The 20,348-nt window shown below is 34.9% G+C and overlaps 1 protein-coding gene across 1 annotated transcript in view; it reads left to right on the top strand.

Annotated features, from left to right (window-relative positions):
* Positions 1-859: 859 nt before the first annotated feature.
* The window catches only part of LOC125236044 (calexcitin-1), a 63,716-nt gene continuing 44,227 nt past the window's right edge, over positions 860-20,348 (top strand). The window contains exon 1 of the mRNA XM_048142734.1: positions 860-976. The gene's annotated coding sequence lies outside the window, so the exon portion shown is untranslated. The remainder of the gene's footprint in view (positions 977-20,348) is intronic.

The raw sequence follows: 20,348 nt of genomic DNA on the forward strand, positions 1-20,348 counted from the left end.
TCGAACCCGGGACCGCAGCGTAGCAGGCAGGGTCACTACCGACTGCGCCAGACCGGTCGTCAACCACCTCGAACAATAAGAAAATCTTGGTACAAAAAGGGTATTTCAGCAACTAAGAATATTGAGGCTAATAAATCTTTGTCCTTGCCGATTGAGATTGTCCTAAAATGAAAATTCCGTAGGCTATAAAATTTTATCATTCGCTCAGAAAAAATAAAATAAAGCTGTAAAAAAAACAGCAATAAATAATGCTTAATATTTGAAACTGACACGCTCGACCGATAATCCTCAAATCGATGAAATTTGCTATAAATCAGATTTGTAGTCATATTAATAAGAATGTATCTATGGTTTATATAAGATTTAAATTTAGTAAACTACGAAGTAGATACTAATGTTATATTTACTAAACGATGCAACATTATTTTTCTTTAATTTTAATGTTTTAATTTGATATTAAATAAAACATTTAGCAATTCTATGTCTATGTCTAAAAAAACGGTTTTAATGTTCCTGTCTTTAGTTTCATATTTTTTTATTTAAATGGCTTTACTTACTTAAATGGTGGCTTAAATAAATACAAATAAAAATAATTTTATAAAAGACGGACGACGTAAGAAATCCATTACTGAATAAAAAAATGTAAAAGCATGGGCAAACAACTAGTGTCAGGTGGGTCTGAAACTCAGTAAAATAACCATGGTTTACGTAACACAGCTTCTGCAATTTTCTTAAGTTTTCCTATCTAGATATAAAATAGGTATAATTTACCATCTTTTATCTCTGTCTGGAACCTAAATCTAAAGTCCTCAATACCAGAACGTAAATAGTGACACAAGCATCTCCAGGCCCGATCAATCGGCCCTCAGGTTCGTGGCTGCAGCAAGGTCCTACAGCGGCTCGGTTCAGTCGAATACGGACCGCCGCGCGGCACTTGACGTGACGCTACCACTGCTCCCGCACGCTACAAAAAAAGGTAGGATTCCATTTATAATTTTTTTTATTTGTGGCCAGTAACAGTGAAGTTTTTAATGTGGAATTTTAAAAAGGTTGAGGTTGGCAAGTGTTTCAAAAGTTTTGTTTCGAAAGAGTTTGAAAGTAGATTGGAACTTTTTAACTGGTTCTGATGTCGTGTTTTGAACAATGTACTTAAAGTTTTGGAGTCGGTATAAAAATAAAATTATATTTAATTGTAATAAAATATTTACAAAAATTCAGATACTTAATTACATTAAGGGGATATAAGTTAAAAAAAAATTGTGTGTAAAAAAAACTAAATGTACATTTCTTTATATACTTAATTGAGCTTAAAAATAATAAGGCACGGGGAAGTTCGTTCCATATTTGAATTGAAAGGAGGGTGAAAGCGTTTTCGCATACTTGATTTTGTGTAGAAAAAGTTCGCCTTGACTCCACAAGTTTGACGTATTGGAGTATAAAGCTTTCAAAGCTTTGCTATGAAAAGTTTCTGCCGTGTAAAGGATTTTATTTCGAAGTTTGCGTGTATATTTAAGCCCGGTTTATTTTTACCTTGCTAAAGGGTTTCAGTTTGATTAACGTTTCACAATATGAGTTTGCAGAGAATATACATTGAATTAATATCTCAACTAACTAGTAATAACAGTAACAATTGAGGTGTATAGCATAATGTTTAATTTTAATTAAATATGATTCAATAATTTAACTAAAACATCTAAAGCAACTAATAAAAAATCATACAACTTGTAATTAACGAACTTTAACGTTTTTGCGGGTAACTGATTAGAGTACCTTCGTTTAGATTTATAATAGAAGATTTAGACCTACATATCTTTAAAAATGCATCAAATATAAATTTGAGTATTTTTACTTCTTTTGAGCTTTTATTTCAACATTTAATATTATTTTAAAATTGTAAAACCGTATAAAGTATGTTGTCTAAAAGCAAACGTTAGCTGCGGCCTTACGTAAGCTAAGGGCGTTATCTTATACCAGCTCCGGTTTCCTTGGAAATACATTTAGTTACATTTCATTCTGAAGAAAGGGGGATGGAATCACGTAACCGCTTTTTCATACAATTGTAAGTAAGTTTATTTGCAAAGAATAAGTAGGTACATACATTAGCGTCTTAATGGTTGTTGTCATAATTATCAGTTTTGGTTATTATTATTGAAAGAAATAAGATTAACATACCTAATATATATTTTTTAACTATAAATAGTATAGACTTATAAGGCTGGTAAGGCGGGTTGGTTGTATTATTTTGGGTTCATTACTATTTTTGTATGTGGGTAGTGTTCAGTCACCCGTTGACCACGAACGCGAAAAATGTTCGAAACGTCGGAATGTATTGTATTATTATACGCGATATAAACCGTTTCCATAGTTTTATTACATAACTATCACGCTAACCGAAGACAGTATTAGATATAAAATCTCCCGTGGGAGAAAGTTTTTCCTATATGTCCGGCTCGGCCTGCGTGCAATAGCACTCTAGTGTGCGAGAAGTATTTAACCTTCTATATCAGTCTTTTTAGGGTTCCGTAGTCAACTAGGAAGCCTTATAGTTTCGCCATGTCTGTCTGTCCGTCCGTCCGTCCGTCCGCGGATAATCTCAGTAACCAGCACTAGAAAGCTGAAATTTGGTACCAATACCAATATGTGTATCAATCACGCCAACAAAATGAAAAAATAAAAAATGGAAAAAAATGTTTTATTAGGGTAAACCCTACATGTAAAGTGGATCCTAATATTTTTTTTCATCCAACCCCAACGTGTGATATATTGTTGGATAGGTATTTAAAAATGAATAAGGGTTTACTAAGATCGTTTTTTGATAATATTAATATTTTCGGAAATAATCGCTCCTAAAGGAAAAAAAGTGCGTCCCCCCCCTTCTAACTTTTGAACCATATGTTTAAAAAATATGAAAAAAATCACAGAAGTAGAACTTTATAAAGACTTTCTAGGAAAATTGTTTTGAACTTGATAGGTTCAGTAGTTTTTGAGAAAAATACGGAAAACTACGGAACCCTACACTGAGCGTGGCCCGACACGCTCTTGGCTGGTTTTTTAGATTAAAGTAATGTGTCTAAAAGTAAAATTTTACTAAGGTGGTTACGTAACTCAAACCGAACGGCGTTATCTTTATCCCAGCTCTGGTTCCCGGGGGAACGGCATTTGTCCTCAATTTATGTATCCTGTAAATTCTTTCACCTCTGAATTATGGCGACAATGTTATATTTTAATGAAACAAAGAAAAATCGCGGAAATGTGTTTTGAGAGAATAATTTTGAGCACGGACAAAAATATGAAATATTGACTGAAGTGCGTGATAGTGTTTGTTTAGAATTAAATATGAATAATTTAGAACTCGTAGATATAGTATACTTGTTGTTTAATAAAAATATTGATTTAATACAATGACAAAATAATGGCGTAACTAATATTTATTTTGTATGAAAAATTGAAAATTTAAAGACATAATTTTTAAAAGTCACTGAACAAATGTTGGTCAGTTTAAGGAGTATAGCCTACAGTTTAATTTTTTGCTTTTGTTACAGGCCCCACCCTGTATACTTGTTGTTTAATAAAAATATTGATTTAATACAAAAATAACACGTGTGAGTTGTATCAGTTAAGATGCCTTTAGCAGCGACACACTCGAAACTAGTATCATATTGAAAATAGATCAACAAAACAAATACGCTCGCTCGCTAATAACCTAACCACAAAACTAAACTTTTGAAAAAAACCGCCGACATATAGTGGACCGATTTTCATGAAACATGGCTAAGAAACACTCCCGAATCCCGAATAAGTCATATTTCAAACAAAAAAATCTAAATCTAAATCGGTTCATCTGTTCGGGAGCTACGATGCCACGGACAGACACACAAACAGACAGACAGACAGACACGTCAAACTTATAACACCCCTTCGTTTTTGCGTCAGGGGTTAAAAAATACGAAATGTTAAAACGACCAACGGGTAATTTAAACCTTTTGCGTCAGAATCTTATGTAAACTTCAGTTATCGTACAATCACACCTGTTTTCCACAGGTGTAGGCAGAGGTCAAGGATTTCCATTTGCTACGATCCTGACAAATCACTTTCGCTTCAACCTCTATACTTATCTGTTGTTATATTTATTTTGTAGTATTCTACAGGGTGTAAACATAATATGGGCGAACCTCTTAACGGTGGTGAGTATAGGACATAAAGAAAGGAATTAGATAAGTTTTACTTAAAATTGAATTTTTTTTTATCCATACAAATTAATTCGGCCCGCAACGTAATGCAAACACACTCGCGTTTAACGCTCGTTGACTAGTTGAAATCATAATTAGAAGATTGTTATTTTTAAACATAATTTCATCGCAACCACAGTATTTCATAATAATTTACTAACAGTTTTGACATTTCTGATTTGCTAGTAGGAATTGATTGTCATCGCAACCACTCAAAATAAAAAAAAATCATTATGGGGTGAAAATTAAGAGTAACTCAAAGACACCTCTTAATTAATGATAAACTATTGAATTATATGCCTGGTTTCATTTATCGCCCTTATTAGGTTTACGCGCTGTATAATGGATAAATATACCAAATTTTTGAAGTGAAACTTATAATGCGACTTCCAACTGACTACGTTAAATGTTTAACGCTCAGTGTTGCTAACTTAAATTTTGAAAAGCTACTCCAAACACTGTTTTTCCGTGTTTTTTTTTTTATATAGTACCCAAAATATTCTCTACAAAGTTAACTAGATTCTGACCAGTTTTCGTTAGTATGAACCCAAGTAGTTAAAGGGAAAGACTTGGAAAGAATTATTTATGAAGCATTTACTGAATAAACACAGTAATAATGTAAACTCGATAACGTTCCTAAACGTTTATTTGCTCGAATGATTTCCTTTTTAAGTGAAGGTTTGATGTGTACAATATTCCAGGCAACAAGTGCCCTGCTACCGTCTCATATTTTCTATACTAACTTTCTGCAAGAAACTGATAAAAATACAAATAATATTGCTATGTTTATATCATTAGCTATGTTTCGTTAATTTATTTATCCCGGGCGGTCCCGGGTTCGAATCCCGGTAAGGGCATTTATTTGTGTGATGAGCACAGATGTTCCTGAGTCATGGATGTTTTCTATGTATATAAATTTTATTTATTCGTTCATCATTCGGTTAAACTCAATAGATAGATAGATAGCGTTTATTGGTAAAAAATAATATTTTACACGTCAATAATTAATTTCTAGTATCGTATAGTCAATAATTATACATTTATCAGTATTTATTAATTTGTTATATAAAGAAATTTAAGTTATAACTTTAAAAAGTCAAAATATTTGTAAAAAAATGTAGAAAATGAAATTAATAACATTAGTTTACATTTTGGTTGTTCCCTGTGAAGAATTCGTCGATAGTGTATATGTAGGTATAGACGCAACTGGTCTAAATGCAAAATATCCAGGTATAGGTAGCTAAATATAGCTTAATTGTTGCTAATTCTAGTGACATGTTAAAGCAGTCTAAAAATTCAAACTTTCGCCATATTGTGACGAAAGCATTAGCCACAAAATCTAGGTAATGATTTAGCAGTCCATGAAGGCTAAGCCCGTAGAGCACAGGAACACTTTGCTGAAGTGGCATCATTAAACTAGCATTGTTCTGCTCGATGATGTAATGAAAACGTTCAAGACACCATTTTGTTCTTAGAGGGTTTTAATGGCGGTTAAGTCGAGAATCGTGCCGTATTAGCCAGTAATTTATGTTACTTTGTAGACTTGATGACAAAATATAGTTTTTGGATTGAAAAAATATTCGATTGTTGATGTAACTATTCCCATTTGTGATTGGAAAGTCTACTATTTCCACATGATGTTGATGTTACTATTTCCACATTTAATTAGCAACTCTATTGTCGATTAGATAATGATGTTTTCTTTAAGTACTCTTTCACCATAAAAGCTTGTCTCTTTGCTTTTCAAAAAGTGCCTAAAAGTTCATAACAAGATTTGACTTCCTTAGAACGTTTGTGTAAATTTTCTTATTTTGGAACTAAAACTGCTAAGATGTTGAAACAGTTGAATTGGTAAAGGTACCGGAACTTGAAACAGTTGAATTGGTAAAGGTACCGGAACTTTAACTGTTTGTGTTGTAACTTTTTATTGAACCTGTAAATGCTATCGTAAATAAATATTAAGGGAATACTCATACTCATATCTTACAGGGGATATTTGAGACAATAAATATTGATGTACTTACATTATAAGCCTTTAACAAATAAATATAATGATACAATCACTTAGCAAGACTTGAGTACTTGTTTTCATATAAATGTACTTTATTTTAAATAAACGTAAGCCTTTCTCAATACATTTATAACGTAGTTTTCATCAAATAAAATGTTGAACTTCCATCGCATGATATCTCGTAGTCCATTTAATAAATATTTGCTATTCGCGGTCGTGGTTAGTTTGTTCTAGCTATTCATTTATAATGAAAGGTAAGCTTTCAAATACTTGTGAATATTATATTTAAACTAAAACTGGACTTATGAAATAAAACTATGGAAACGGATTAAATCGCGTATAATGAATTTAAAATACATCCCGACGTTTCGAACTCTTTACAGCGTTCGTGGTCAACGGGTGACTGAGGAAAAATTAAAATGTGCAAAAGCTACCCACTTACAAGAAATATTAACGAACCATGACCACAAATAATATCTAGATAAAACTGGACTTATTGAAGCATCAATTCATAAATTTAAAGTTATGAGTTTATGAGTGGTTATAATTATAACAGTGAATACAATACAATACAATACAATACAAATACTCTTTATTGCACACCTCAATACACGAAACAACATAGCAAGTATAAACAACAACTTAAGAGGTAAAACAAGAGGCGGTCTTATCGCTAAAGAGCGATCTCTTCCAGACAACCTATTGATACCTATTGAACCTATTGATATGAATTGAAAAATTTGTAATAATTTATAATTTTTTTTTAATATAAAGATGAATCACGGCTTCCTTTTATGTCTAAATAACGTTAGGTACCTACATTTTTGCCACAGTAACTCGTTCATATCATTTCAATTTAGCATTACAGAAATGTGCTGGGTTTAGGTGGCGCTATATTGTAGTTTTTTTTGTTATTGCCGAGGTATCAATACCATGTCTAAAAAAAGTAATAAGTAGATATATTCATCTTATTTTGAGCACTCATAAAATCAAGTTGCAACCCATTTACGAAATGAATTCCTGCGAATTGACTTTATATATTACCCTTTTATCCGAAGAGATTTCCAAACAAACAACTATTAAGGCGATTAAAACTATATAAATAGCGCTATTACGGTCCAATAAAATGTATGATTCTAAACTCAATATTGTGAGTAGGTAAGCCTGAAAGTTTAAAGAAATGAGACTGTAAAATAATATAAGTTGCCTGAAAGTCGACTGTCGACTGAATTAAACTACAAAATGTTACATAATATAACGTATCCCAAATTGTTTACCTTAAGATTCAGGACATATCTTCCGATTCTCGAACTCGCCTTGAATCTGAATGAGGACATGTTCAGGATTTGTGTCCAAAACGTGTCGAATATACGTGACGTGTCTTTCCTGCTACCAATATGTAACCTGGAAGTAATATTAAATAAAGTTATAGTTACTTATAATAAGTACTTAAAAAATATCTGTATCCCAACGAAAACTTTTTTTAACAATGTTGTCAAGTTGAGACCTTAAGTCTGGCTAGCATTGTCAAAAAGTTTCCAGATTTCATATAATGTTGCTTAAAGAATAAAACATACACAAATAGTACTTGATGATATAGGATTAGCACAGCGACAATACAATACTCTTTTTTTAATATAATTTCTGTTATTTAACGCAGAAACGAGACAAAACTGATAACTAAAAACTGCAAGCACCCGTTATCCTCCAATCGGTCCAACTTCAAATCAAAGACTGCTCGAAGCCCGAACGCTAGCGCTCCAAGCGTCCAATTAGTGCTAGTTGAACACTGGCTGAAGTTGTTAGGTCAAAGCCGAGAGGTTACCTGTACTAAGATGTTTTTCATAGTATATGAACAATTGATTAAAATAATTTATTTGGAAAATTTTCATGCACGGTATAGATCCTTGTGGGTTCCTAAATTATATGAAACTAATTTTGAACAACAATATAGTGTTTCAATAATTAACAAAATAATGTCGCAGAACCAATGATATTACGTCCTAGGTAGGTAGACTTTTTTATTATTTTTAATAGGCACTTCTTTATTATACTATTTATATTTTATCCTGATTATACATTTCATATTTTAATAAATTTAATAATTGTTATAATTTTTATTTAAAAACTTGCAAAACAAATTGTACAAAAATGAATTTGCGCAAACAAGCGAAAACTTTTAGCATAAAACACGGCATTACGCCGTACTTAGAGACGTTGATTTTCTGGAGCTAGCGTCTTTTTTTAAGGAATTGTGTTCTTTTATACATTCTACCATTTCAGAAGTATTTTTTTATGTAAAAACGTACTTAAACCAGTCTGACTACATTCATTTTGATGTATATCTTACTCCAGATCAGCTAAGCTAAATGATGTCTAGAAGATTTCATAAAACCTATCTTGTAATATTTTATGCAAATAGTGTTTTTTTTTATTACGTTTTTAGTTAAATAACTCTGTGCTTGTAGTTACATCCAACATAACACAGTTAAAATATGAATGCAATAATACACCGTACTCCTTTTATATCATTTGTCAAAATAATCAAAATCTAGAACATTACTTTACTAATCCGCGAATAAGTAGATAACGTCCTACTTAGTCAATCAGTGCTACCTCTCTGCGTATTTGTTTTGGCCATGCACGCTTCTCATTCTTCCCAATCGACCAAAACAATATTTATTTAAAAATAAAAAAAAATGTGCGGGAGAAGTGAAACTTCGTAATGTGGAAAAATTAAAATAGTCAGGGGTATTTCAAAATTCGAGTTGGCAACACTGTGCTTTAAACGTTTAATGCTGTCAGTTGGAAGTCAAATAATTTGACTTCTAATGAGAAGTTTCACTTAAAAAAATACATATAATTATATTCTTATTTATGTATTTTATCAGGATTTTGTATAGTACTTCAGTTGTTTTCAATAAATTCTAATCTTTGTTATTTTTCATTCTCTTTGCACAATTTTTACTTGTCTCTGTTTGGCCCGATGGTTGACTGGTAGAGAATGCCACTAGGCATTAAGTCCGCCATTTGTATTTTTTTTTACTTGCACATACATACATACATACATACAATCACGCCTGTATCCCGTAAAGGGGTAGGCAGAGCACATGAAACTACTCAAATTTCAGTGCCACTCTTGGCAAATAAGGGGTTGAATGAAAACGAAATTGCACATAAAGTTTAAATAAATAAATAAATTCTATGTTAATAAGCCAATAAAATTAATTCTTGACGTTCGTGCAATATGCAATACTACATTATGCATCGCGGTTAATCCCCTCTTAATCGAGTTTGATCGAATTAGCTCGTCAATAAGACATCATTGTTCCAACGTAATTCACCGAGGCTTCGGGACTAAGGTATGATTGACAGCAATGCAGGTGCAGCTGAGCGGTGAATCTACGCTTGGTTTCGTAATAGGATTATCTGCGGGTAGTAGGTAGGATTTGGTGATCAGATTGTTGACACTTAAAATTCACAGAGATTTTCGATATACTTAAATTACGTAAAATTGAGTTTAACAGAAGACATTTGTCAGTTCATTAATAACGCAGGTAGGTTATAAATAAGTTGTCAAACTCAAACTCAAAAATATATTTATTCGTGTAGGCGTAATATATATAATTAAAACTTATGAATAGTTCATTACATATCGTCACTACTTTTAAAAAAACTTGTATCTTCGTCTGTCAATAAAAAGAAAATTGTAGTAAGTATGTATGAAATGCATATAGACTTACTGCGTTTTAACTTTGAGGAACAGCGTGAGATACGAGATTTTTTAAAAGTAGTGACGATATATATTATAATCTTAATCTTATCTAATTATCAGAGCAATTTATTGTTGTAATTATTGTTGTGTTATATTTCAGTAGTATTTCCTTAATTATTTTACTAAACACTGAGATAAATTATTTGGGTCACACCATAACTGCCAAGGCCAAAATGACAAAGCTACCAAGTTTCTCAAGGCCTCTTTAACTGTGGCATAAGATGTCGCAGTTAAAGAGTTGGATGGGGTAAGGTAAGATAAGGAGGCCGATTCTAATGGAACAATTTATTATTTTGATCATGACAAGACAATTGACAATGTGCAAGACTTCACAAACTTGTTATATAATTTTAACTTTTTATAGTTTTTTATCTATGTTTTTTTTATATTCCTTTTGTCTACTTTTATTGATTAACTTAATTACATTTTGTTTTCTCATCGATACCAGTGCCTATTATTTAATTTCTCTAAAGACACAGTTTATAATACATTTAACTTGCACTCAGAAAAAAAACTATTAGACATAGTCAATATCAACGAGTCCGTATAGCTTTTATGCCTTCAAAATATCAAAGAACCATGGTTGATCACGGTATATCGTAATATAATATCGAAATGAAAAAAAAAATTGTTTCACTTAAATAAACATTAAGTTCTAAACGTAGACGTAGACGTACAAGCAAACGCTGCATGCGTTTACATCTAATGGCTACGCATAATGTCATTGGAATTGAATGAAGAAATTTTTTTTTTAATTTTTTAAAAATCTGCGAACAAAATATTATAGTATCCTACTATAGGTAGACTTGTCGATATTAAATAATAAAGTGAGCTCAAACAGCTACAGAAATGATCAAAGTCGTATCAAACCCCAAACAAATTGTGTAAATTAGAGTCGGTCAGGACGCTAAACTTACGCCCAATCTGGTCGCAGGTGGCACCGGAGATAACGACAAATGTAAGTGTAGCTATTATAGAGGGCTTAGGGTGAGACATTCGTGTCTACTGCCAAAATCCTTGACACACGATTGCTCAAAGCTTTTCATTAAACACATTGTATGAAGTTTCTTTTTGATTTTATTTTGGAGCTAAGTACTAGATTTTGTTTGTTTTTTTTTTAGTTTTTTCTGCAGGTTAGAATGTGAGTTTTAAAGACACTTAGCGATAAAACATCTGGTCGAATTGGAAATCATCTTTTTTTAATTTATGCTGCTTTATACAGTACAATGTCAATGTCTTGATTGTTGATGTTGACACTCGTTTAAAAGAGTGATAAAAATCTCAATCTCTATTAAAACAATCATCGTCTTAATAGTCAAAGTATGATTACTTACATTACTTACAAACCATATATTAGCGAAACTACCTCACTGATAAATTGAATTAAAGATGGTAGTAGACATAATGCCCATAATATTAATTTCTCTTTAAACTGTATTGGTAGTACAAGTAAGTAAATGTACCATCCCTTTGGGGTAGCACTATAGCACGTCAATATACGTATAACTCAGCGGCTTTCAGTTTCGACGCGTTTCGCATACTAATAGTGCGAAATTAGCCATTCATCATCGGGAGTGCGATGCGGCTTAACCCTGTGACTGCTAAAAACGGCTTCAGACGCGCGCGGTTTCGGGTATACGAAAATATACGTTAGATATATTCAATTTCTTCACTGTCCATCAGGTGTGACTAGTGTCAATCGCAGATCAAACTATAATAAAATAAAATTTACAAATAAAAAAGTTTTGTGTTAATAAAAAATAAAGCCTGATTTCAATTGTAAGGGCTTTTAGGTGATTTTTGTGAATAAACGCATATAATTCATAACGACCATTATAGTAATAGGTATACATAGTTAGTAAGGGGCTAAAATATGTTTCTCTAAATCTGCAGAGTGGCAAATCATTGAATTATGAATTTTAATAATAGTAAAAGTACGAGTAAGTTATGTAATGTTTTTCGAATAAAAAAATGTAATTGCTAAATATGTATATTTTCTTACAAACCAAATAAGTCAGTAAATCTAAAACACTCAACAGTTTTTCTTGTAACATATTATAAAGTCCATATTCTGTGCTCTAAATACGAGTAATCATATAATTACTTTTGCGTATAGTATATTCATATTCATATTCATTTATTTGTATTAATTATACATCGTCAGTCTTACAATTAGGTACATAGGTATATTATTTACAAAGGAATAATACAAAATGTCAAAAATGATGGGTGTCATAATAAATATAGCAATGACTAAATTAGCATTTGATCTCAATTAAAACATTGAAACAATTTTTGTGTTCTATTGTTCTATTCATCCAAGAATTCAGCTACTGAATAATAGGCCTTTTGGATTAAATGGGATTTTAGTTTTAGAACAAACCCTAAGTTGGTGCGTGCAGCTTTAATACATACTGGGATCTTATTATAAAGTTTAGGTCCCAATACATGTAAGGAAAGGGCGGTTTTTTTAAGTCTATGTATTGGCAATTCTAAATCGTATTGCCTCTGGTCACGGAAGCGATTGCTGGTCCAATTTTTTCTTGGAAACATACTTAGATTATGCCTCACATATTTGCCTACCTCCAAAATCAGCATACAGGGTAAAGTAAGGATACGGAGGTCAATAAATAACTGACGAGCCGGCGCATCAGGGGCGGCTCGCGCCATTTTTCTAATAATTTTCTTTTGTATTAGGAATGGCCTGTCCCTGTCAGCAGCCAAGCCCCACAAATCCAAACCATACGACAACACAGAATGACAGTATGCATGATAGGCTATCATTAGGTTCTCCTTAGACAGGATAGGCATAAGCCGAGATATTATGTAATAGGCCGAATTCAGTTTTGTGCATATCTTGTCGATATGTTCATGCCACCTCAGACCAGAATCCAGAGTAAAACCTAAGAACCGCGCATGTGCAACAAAAGTGATGGTAGTATCTTGCACAAGTACCGAATTCGAGGAGTTCGCGGCATCCGCGCCTTGTTTCAAGTTGAATTCTATGGAGCTTGTTTTTTCAAGGTTTAGAACCATTCCGTTTACAGTGAACCAATCCGAAAGGCGTTGAATGACAATCTGGACATTTCTTAGCAGTATGTCCCTACTTTCTGCATTCACGATGGCACAGATGTCGTCGGCGTACATTACAAAGTCTACAATAGGCGAGTCGAAGGGAAGATCGTTCATTAGGATAAGAAATATATTATTTCCTATATTTGATCCTTGGGGCACAGATCTATCACCTATCGGGTTAAGGCTCGATCGTTCGTTATTTACATCCGTGGCTTGCTCCCTGTCACTCAAGAACGACATGATGATCTTCTGAGCAATCCCACGGACGCCGTAATGCTCTAATTTGTTCTCGATGAGATTGTGGTCGACAAGATCGAACGCACGCGATAGATCAAAGAAAACAGCAGCTACACGCTTCTTATTTTCTAGATGGCCTATTACAGTACTTAACAAAAGTCGAGTGGCACCGATCGTAGATTTACCGGTTTGGTAAGCGTGCTGCTGTTTACATAGTGAGTTATTCATGGTTAAGAATTTATTCAATCGATTGCACAATCCCATCTCGAACATTTTTGACACAGCCGGGACAATGGATATGGGTCTATAACATTTTTGTTCTTTCTTAGAACCCTTTCCTTTATAAACCGGTGTTACCTTAATTTTCTTTAGAGTGAATGGATAGTTTCCGTTACACGCGGACTGGTTAAATAAAAAGCACAAAGCATGCAGAGGATTTGCTGGGAGGCCACGTAATATATGCGTCGGTAGGCCATATATATCTTTAGTCGCCTTAGGCTTTATCTGTTTTATTATTGCCATGAGTTCCCCAACTGTAAACGGCGTGAGGAACATCGTTCTCGCCACACACGGAACATTCATACGCAGGTAACTCATTGCATTAGGAATATTAGGTCTCTGAGGTGTATCACGCACGACTGACAGATAATACGCATTGAGTGATTCGGCGAGTTGGATGTTCGAACCAGTAGGTCCGCAAACTGCGTGCCGCAGCACGGCCAGCGTGTCGTCCGCTCGCGGCCCCTTGTTTGTTTGAGATTTAATCATGCGCCAAAGGGACCTGGAAGAGTTTGATGCATTAGCCATCGAGCGGTTTAAGTATTCTCTTTTTACCTTTTTTAACAAACCGTCATGTTTGCATTTACTAGACAGGAATAAATTATTTAGCTCTGTGTTTTCTGGGTAAAATCTCCGCAGCATTGCCAAAAGTTGAACAAAGTTTTTACTTTCATTAGTTCTATTATCGCACCATGATTTCTCTTTATGCGCAATTGCGACTTTTTTTAGTGGAAAGTAATAATTAAACTTGTTTGCAACGGCCGTCATAACGCTATCGAAATTGACATTCCCATTCGCTAAGTTTAGCCAGTCAATATGGCTGATTAAGTCCAAAAAAAATAGTAGTTTGTTTTGAGTCAGTGGCCGCTGTAAGCAGTAGCTAGGGCGATGATTGTTATCAGGAATATTTATTTCAACACACACTGCAAAATGATCACTGACCGCACGTTCGATGGGGTATGATTTTAATTGATCCCTCATGAGATCAGCGTAGCCGTGATCTAAACACGTTTTAGACGTTCCCTGAACTCTTGTAGGAAAGTTGACATGCGATTTAAGGTTAAATAAGTCCAAAAGGCCCAGTAGTTCACGCTTCTGCTTGGATGTTTGTAGTAAATCGATATTCACATCACCCATTATCAAAATATGGGCATTTTCATTTATAATTGAGCTAAGCAATAATTCTAATTGATTGAAGAATATAGTAGAATCGCCCTCAGTATTAGACCGATAAATACATATTACAATTAGATTAATTTCAATAACTTGAATAGCGGATATTTCAATATGCATCTCAATAGAAAACTTACATAGATCATCTCTTGCTAATACATTTAAACTATTTTTTACGTAAATACAAACTCCGCCGTGCCTACGTGATTGGCGGCAGAAATGGGAAACTATATTATAGTTGGTAATGTTCAATATTTCAATTTCATTTGATTCTAGCCAATGTTCCGTCATTAAAAATATATCACATTTTAAGTCAGATTGAAGTAAACATTCAATAGTATAGGTCTTATTACGAAGGCATTGAACGTTTTGTTGTATGACGCGTAGTTGTTTACGTGCATTCCGCTTCGCAACATCGGTCTGGTCAGCATTTCGCCCATCTGTCCCATTCGGCGGTGGACCGGTTGCTATTATCGGCGCACACGCTGACGTCATAGTGGTTCCGTCCCTTGTCCCCTTAGCGCGCTCCGGTGCTGATAACAGGGGCGGGAGCGGGAGGCGATGAGTGCGATAGTCCATCATTCTGCGCGCCCCGCCCGTTGCGGGGACGCACGAGAAACCACTGCGATATGCGGACGCGCGGCGGCCATACCGTCGGCGAGTTGAAGCGATCAAATAAGTGTTCGGGTATACCAATAATAAATGATGCGTGTCTCGTCGACTTTATATTGCGTTTCTCGACGTAAAAGTCTGGACTGTTTGTAATTTTGTTTAAAAAGTTTTTGACATTATTCTCTGTAGTATTAGGTTGAAATGACCAAGCCTGGAGGTATTTAATTCGCTCGACAGACTTTAACTCATCATCCTCGCTTCCGACACCAACCATTATTTTGCGCTTCGGCCTGCGTTTTTTTCTTCCGCTCGCCACTTGCCAGTCATTTTCATCTTGGGAGCATAGTTCGTCATTGTGCGCCGCCGCGGCGCTAGTCAGTGGAGTTTTAACCTCTGGTTTAGTGGCCCCAACACTTGACGGTGTATTCGACAGAGATCGTGAAGAATCGGGTGTCGCCGGCTGTGGCGCTACGTCACTCAGATGCTGCACTCCGTCCACCTGCGGCTGTCGCTTACCTGCAGCGCTGCGTTTATTATTTAGCGCAGCAACAGCGTTCAGACGCGCTTGGCGCGCAGGGCGCTGCAGCGCTTTTGGGGCTGGTGCGGCAGGAATCGAAATCTCGCGGGTAGTCTTCGGGGTTTTATCAGCGACTTCTATATTTGGCTGGTTAGCCATTGTCGCTTGCGCTTGCAATAATCGACTTTGCTCAGTTATTGTAGTTTGTAGAGTACTCACTTTTTTAACGAGTGTGGTCACTGTTCTTTGTAGCTCACGAATGACACTTTCCAAAGCTATTAACGACATTTTACCGACGTTCACAATTAAAATAAGTGCGGCGCACGAGTACGTGGGTTACCCGACGGAGGTTACCCGGCCGAATACTATACTATACTATTGCAATGGCTATTAAGATCATGTCAGACAATAAGTAATACCCGAGAATTTAATTTAAACCGAGAACGTTGTTTGAAAAGGAATTCAAACAAGTCTTAATGGACATTCGAAACATTTCCTTGCACTCAGTAATGTTTAATTTACTGAGATATTCCTCGCTTTCTTATTAAATTCTTCTCACATTTCGTGCTTCAAGTTGTTTAAAGACAGTTAACAATTTTTCATGAATTCTGAATTATTTAATATTTTGTTTTGAATAAGACCAACTTGACTGAGCGAAGCATATTTTTTTTTAAATTATAAATGGACTTACTCTTGGCCACAGACTAGCCAAAGGCAAAGATGTGGCCTACGATGGAGTGAGCTCACCCAGAAGATGCCTGTTCACTCTTGATTTAAAGGTTGCCGGGTTATATGAGCTCGGAAATGTAGCCGCCGGCAAAGAATTCCACTCCTTGGCAGTGTGCATAAGAAAAGAAGAAGCAAAGCGCCTCTTTCCTCTGCTGTAAAGTTGAAAAACATGCCGAAATAGAACATTACAATACAAGTGCGGGAAAAATAAAACACGACCCAAGGGAGTGTTTTAAATTGACACGAGTTACGATTTTCCTTTTTGCAGGTGTATCGTACGACGTTTTTTCCGTACAAATTGCACTCTGAAGTTTCGATCAGTCACTAGTGCGGGCAAAAAGCACATTCTGTATGGATGGGGGGTAAGACACTGGTCCCACCGCGAATGAGCTACCGGCTATAAAAACGAACAAAATATAATCACTCCCGTGTAAATAAAAGGATGACACGGCGATGTTTAGCGGTGCGCTATCAAAATCGCCGTGTCTCTTTTATTTGCACGGGGGGGCTTATTTTTTGTTCGTTTTTATAGCCGACAGCTAATAGTTTACTAGCTCGCGGTGGGACCAGTGCCTTATTCGGTATGGGAGGGTTTCCGAGAGCGCATGAAATAGCGCTGTATAAGAAAAATAACTGTATAATCGTATCAAAGCAAAACGCTTTTGCCTCAGAACATGTACCTACCTAACAACCAACGTTTTCGTAGCGCTAGCTCGTAGCTAATTCCAGCGATTTCCCTTTTTGAGGTACAAACCGTTTGTTTGACCTGGCAACCATAAAGAGGGTTCACGCCACTCAATGATGTGTTAAGCAATAATAAAATCAAAAAGTTAAGAACTATAGCCGCCATCTTTCTTTGGAGTAGTACGAATCTAATTCATTAATTATCTATTGTATATACGCGCGTTAAATATTACGTAATTCGAAATGTATATTTTTTATTAATTTATCATATGTTTTATTGCGTCAAATTACATTATTATGTAGATCTTGATTACCTATTGGAACTTATTGCTTAGCTAACCGGAGTTATACATATTAAACTTTCTCATACAAGACACTATCTATATGTAGCATAATAACAGTAATAAACTTAATTTGAAAAACTGAACAAAGAAAATCCAGAACAATAGTTTTGTTTATCCTGTACCGATGTATCTTGGGATTTGGGCTTTTGTTACTGTGACAGAGGTTCGGGCTGAAAACAATGGCTACTCTCGTATTTCGAAGAAGATAAAAAAATAAATATATGCCATGGCTTATTTTGGGAGTTTCTTTTAGCTAATTTAGTGCATACAACGATCATCCATAAATAGGAATGTAAGGTTATTTACATAATTTTGAATCAGACTAAAATGCTAAATCATTCCGAGTGTGAATCATTCTGTCGTAGAAAGATTCTGAGTTACTTTCTGACATGCCTCATAGAGTTTTGCTTCACACAATACACAAAAAAAATCGGCAAACAACTTTGTAAGTGAAATCAATAATGTTCAGTGAACATTGCGCGTATTATTTATCAACCGGGGACGACTTAAATTGGATGTTAAATTGTAATCTAACTTTATATGCATGTATAATAATTTAAATATTAACAGTAATAAAGCAATACGACATAATAATAACCGGGGACGACCATAAAAAACCTGATGATTTAAATAAAATGCTAAATAATATCTGATAACTCAAGACTTATTTGAGGATCGCATCGGTGTGACTGGGTTCAAGGTAGAAACTTTTATAACACCTTACAACCTACCCATAACGTAAAATAATACGTTACCAACATGCATACCTTTATAACCTAAAATAGTACAAACGTGTTCTCGCATATTATATTTCCATTTCCCGAAACAAGGAAAGTTTTCTTGTTATACCCCCATTTTGTGGCGCGTGTGCCGCTCCGTGTAAACTTGCCGAACAATTTGAGTGTAATTGCACTATTACGCGATCGATTTTGGTGAAATACTAAATCGCTGTTCTTTTTAGGGTTCCGTAATCAAAGGTAAAACGGTACCCTATTAATAAAACTCTATATCCGTTCGTCCATCAGTCTGACATTAAAAAAATTACAAATATATATACTCGTATATATTATATATATATACTTATAATATGTTTCCCCTATAAATACGAACATATTTTTTTTTAATTAGCCTCTTTTAATGCCCCACTATAATAATATTTTAAATAGATAATTAATTATATTGACCAGATAAATTGTAGCATGTTATTATTTAAGTCTGCAAAAAATAAAAGGCTTTTTTTTTATTATTTAATGCCCCACTACTGGGCAAAGGCCTCCACTCGTTTTTTCCACTCGACCCTGTTGGCAGCGTTTTCCCACCAGTCTGGGTAGAATGCGTCCAGTAGCCCGTTTCTCGAAAGGTACAAGCCTTGTAGTGTGTTTCCATGACAACCCATACGATTTGACAGTTCGCGGACTTGTAATACAAGGCTTGTACGTTTCGAGAAACGGGCCCAGTCGTCCCGCCATCTCCTTTTTGGTCTACTCGAACCCCGGCCTGCATCGGCTATAGTACCGCGGGAACGGTACAAATAGGTACTAAAAACCAATAAAAATAAAAATTTGTTACAAATTAAATTATTTTTAGAAAAACAAAATGTGTTAATTTTGCCATTTGGTGTTATAAGTTTGACGTGTCTGTCTGTCTGTCTGTTGTCTGTGGTCTGTCAAACTGTATGTGTGTGTGTGTCTGTCTGTGGCAGCGTAGCTCTCGAACGGATGAACCGATTTCGATTTTTTTTTTTGTTTGAAAGCTGAGTTAGTCGGGAGTGTTCTTAATTATGTTTCATCAAAGTCGGTCCACTATGTCGCGGTCGGGGTTTTTTTCATAATTTTAATATATAGATAGATAGTAAAGAAATCTTTGTGCGCACGTCAGACTCGCTCTTGGCCGATGTTTCCATTCGTGCTGTTTGTTATAATTGTATATTATTACGCTTCGATCAGTCGTTATCTAATGTTATGGCATATGCTTTTTGTTTATCCTGATGCAGCGTGTATTTTGTTTTGTATTGTGGAGTTTGGTGGCTTATTTCATGCTTTTAGAAACGATTATTATAGCGCGGTTTTTTTCCAACATTACGTTACCTTCCGTTGAACCAACCAAAGTAGAGTAAGTCATTCTATAGCTACGTTTCTTTTTTTTTTACTTTTTTATATATATTAAATAGAAGGCAAACGAGCAGACAGGTCGCCTGATGGTAAGCGATCACTGCCGCCCATGGACACCTGAAAATCAGAGGCGTTGGAGGCGCGTTGCCTGCCTTTAAGATGGATGTACGCTCTTTTCTTGAAGGTACTTATAAATGTCATGGTTAAAGGTGGCTACGTGCTGTATGAGTTGACTGATGATTTAATTGATTGCTATTGCTATTTTCTTAGTGAATGAAATAAAACAATACTAGTAGAAGTAAGTAAAAGTAAGATAACTAACTATTTTGGCTCAGTGATCCAAAGTGAATCTTGGCCTCCGAAACGAGAGATCGCCACCTGTCCCGATCCTACGCAGCCTCTTGCCAGTCACTGACTTGAAGCCGATAAGATAAGAAGTAAAAATAATTTACGTACTATATACTACCTACCTTTGTGGTATTTTTTCTGAAGAGTTCTTTACTCATATCATGCCCAACATTTTTCTTTATAACTTTTCTTCGCTTTCGACCTACTTCCAAAGCGTGTTTTCA

This window comes from Leguminivora glycinivorella, chromosome 2 (assembly GCF_023078275.1).
Source record: "Leguminivora glycinivorella isolate SPB_JAAS2020 chromosome 2, LegGlyc_1.1, whole genome shotgun sequence".
Lineage (NCBI taxonomy): Eukaryota > Metazoa > Arthropoda > Insecta > Lepidoptera > Tortricidae > Leguminivora > Leguminivora glycinivorella.